Raw genomic sequence first — 3511 nt, 5'->3', positions numbered from 1 at the left:
ATATTATTATCCAATGATGTGTTGCCATCCTATGATGTCCGAGTAGATTTCCGTTGTCCTATCGGTAATTGGTGAATTGCTATTATTGGTTTAATTTGCTTGTGGTTATGTTGCTGTCCTTTGGTGCCCATCATATGAGCGCGCGCGTGGATCACACCATAGGGTTAGTTGTATGTTGATAGGACTATGTATTGGAGGGCAAGAGTGGCAGAAGCTTCAACCTAGCATAGAAATTGATGCATACGGGATTGGAGGGGGGTCAATATATCTTAATGCTATGGTTGGGTTTTACCTTAATGAACGTTAGTAGTTGAGGATGCTTGCTAATAGTTCCAATCATAAGTGCATAGAATTCCAACGAAGGGATGACATGCTAGCAGTGACCTCTCCCACATAAAACTTGCTATCGGTCTAGTAACATAGTCAATTGCTTAGGGAAAATTTCGCAACTACTAACACCACTTTTCCACACTCGCTATACTAACTTTATTGCTTCTTTACCTAAAACAGACCCTAGTTTTTATTTACGTGCTCTTTATATTCTTGCAAACCTATCCCACAACACCTACAAAGTACTTCTAGTTTCATACTTGTTCTAGGTAAAGCGAACGTCAAGCGTGCGTAGAGTTGTATCGGTGGTCGATAGAAATTGATGGAATATTTGTTATACCTTTAGCTCCTCGTTGGGTTCGACACTCTTACTTATCGAAAGAGGCTACAATTGATCCCCTATACTTGTGGGTTATCAGGAGCCAACATGGGTATCCAGATCCCGCTGTTGGTTATTGGCCGGAGAGATGTGTCGGTCATGTCCGCATGGTTCCCGAACCCGTAGGGTCTACACACTTAACGTTCGGTGACGCTAGAGTTGTTATGGGAAATTGTATGCGGTTACCGAAGGTTGTTCGGAGTCCTGGATGAGATCCCGGACGTCACGAGGAATTCCGGAATGGTCTGGAGGTGAAGAATTATATATGGGAAGTCCAGTTTCAGTCGCCGAAATAATTTTGAGGGTTGTCGGTATTGTACTGGACCACCGAAAGGTGTTCGGGGGTCCGCCGGGTGGGGCCACCTACCCCAGTGGGCCAAGTGGGCTGAACAAGGGTGGGAACCAGCCCCCTATTGAGCTGGTGCGCCCCCACCACCAAGGGCCCAATGCGTCTAGGTTTGAAAACCCTAGAGGGTGGGGGCGCCTCCCACTTAACTTGGGGGGCAAGTCCCCCCCCCTTGCCCCCCCTCTAGATGCATCTAAGGGGGGGCGGCCCCCTCTTCCTTCACCCTATAAATAGAGGGGGTGGGAGGGCTGCCGTACCCCTCCCCTGGAGCAGCCCCCCTCTCCAACACCTCCTCCTCCATAGTGTTTGGTGAAGCCCTGCCGGAGAACTGCAAGCACCACCACCATGCCGTCGTGCTGCCGGAGCTCTCCCTCAACTTCTCCTCTCCCCTTGATGGATCAAGAAGGAGGAGATGTCCCCGGGCTGTATGTGTGTTGAACACGGAGGCGTCATCCGTTCGGCGCTAGATCGGATCTTCCGCGATTTGAATCACCGCGAGTACGACTCCATCATCCGCGTTCCTTGTAATGCATCCGCTTAGTGATCTTCAAGGGTATGAAGATGCACTCCCTCCCTCTCGTTGCTAGCATCTCCTAGATTGATCTTGGTGACACATAGGAAAATTTTGAATTATTGCTACGTTCCCCAACACACGGCATCCTCATTAGGAGTACCAGAAAATTGGTCTTTCATAACAAGATTCAGCAAAGCGGTATTCATATCACAAGTCTCCGCACTAGTGGCGGGAGGAGCAAGCGGAGTGCCAATAAAATCATTGTTGTTGGTACTTGAGAAATCACATAACTTGGTGTTCTCTTGAGTCATGATGACCACACAACAAGATTGCACTCAAAAATAGATCTGGCAAGAAAGCGGCAAACGAAAAAGAGAGGCGAATAAAACGACAATTTTTTTGTGAAGTGGGGGAGAGGAAATTGAGAGGCAAATGGCGAATAATGTAAATTGCAAGGAGATGACATTTTTGATTAGGAACCTGGTTATGTTGAAGATGCTCCCCGGCAACGGCGCCAGAAATTCTCCTTGATGGTAGCTGCAACTACGTCGGTATTTCCACGGAGAGGGAGGGATGATTTAGCACAGTGACGGTAGGTATTTCCCTCAGTTATGAAACCAAGGTATCCAACCAGTAGGAGAACCAAGCAACACAATGTAAACAACACCTGCACACAAACAACAACACCTCGCAACCCAACGAGTTAAAGGGGTTATCAATCCCTTCCGGGGTACGGCGCCTCAAGATAGGCAAGCGGACGTGAGGTAAATTGTAGTAGATTGATAGATTGAACGCTAAATAAAATAAATAAAGATAAAATGCAGCAAGGTATTTTTGTATTTTTTTGGTTTAATAGATCTGAATAAAAATGCAAAGGGAAAGTAGATCGGAAGGAAAATATATGAGAAAGAAGACCCGGGGGCTGTAGGTTTCACTAGTGGCTTCTCTCAAGAAAAATAGAAAATGATGGGTAAACAAATTATTGTTGGGAAATTGATAGAACTTCAAATAATTATGACGATATCCAGGCAATGATCATTACATAGGCATCACGTCCAAGATTAGTAGACCGACTCCTGCTTGCATCTACTACTATTACTCCACACATCGACCGCTATCCAGCATGCATCTAGTGTATTAGGTTCACGGAAACATGGAGTAATGCAATAAGAACGATGACATGATGTAGACAAGATCCGTTTATCTATATGGCGGTAGATATAGATCTCGCCTTTTTATCCTTAGTAGCAACGATACATACGTGTCGTTTCCCTTTCTGTCACTGGGATCGAGCACCGTAAGATCGAACCCACTACCGGGCACCTCTTCCCATTGCAAGATAAATAGATCAAGTTGGCCAAACAAAATCCAAATATCGGAGAAGAAATACGAGGCTATAAGAGATCATGCATATAAGAGATCACAGAAACTCAAATAACTTTCATGGATATAAAAAGATATGACTGATCATAAACTCAAAGTTCATCAGATCCCAACAAACACACCGAAAAAGAGTTACATCATATGGATCTCCAAGAGACCATTGTATTGAGAATTCAGCGGGAGAGAGATGAAGCCATCTAGCTACTAACTACGAACCCGAAATTCTACAAAGAACTACTCACGCATCATCGGAGAGGCACCAATGGAAGTGGTGAACCCCTCTATGATGGTGTCTAGATTGGATCTAGTGGTTCTGGACTCTGCGGCGGCTCGATGAATATTTCGTCGACTCCCCTAGGGTTCTGGTATTTTTGGGGTATTTATAGAGCAAAGAGGCAGTCCGGGGGGCACCCGAGGTGGGCACAACCCACCAGGGCGCGCTAGGGCCTCCTGGCGTGCCCTGGTGGGTTGTCCCCTCCTCGGGACTCCCCCTAGGTGCAACCAGGGCCCATCTGCTTCCTTTTGGCCCATAAAAAATCATCGTGAAGTTTCGTGGCAT

This window comes from Triticum urartu, chromosome 3, assembly GCF_003073215.2.
Source record: "Triticum urartu cultivar G1812 chromosome 3, Tu2.1, whole genome shotgun sequence".
In the NCBI taxonomy this organism is placed as follows: domain Eukaryota; kingdom Viridiplantae; phylum Streptophyta; class Magnoliopsida; order Poales; family Poaceae; genus Triticum; species Triticum urartu.
Note: the sequence above shows the minus strand (reverse complement) of the source record.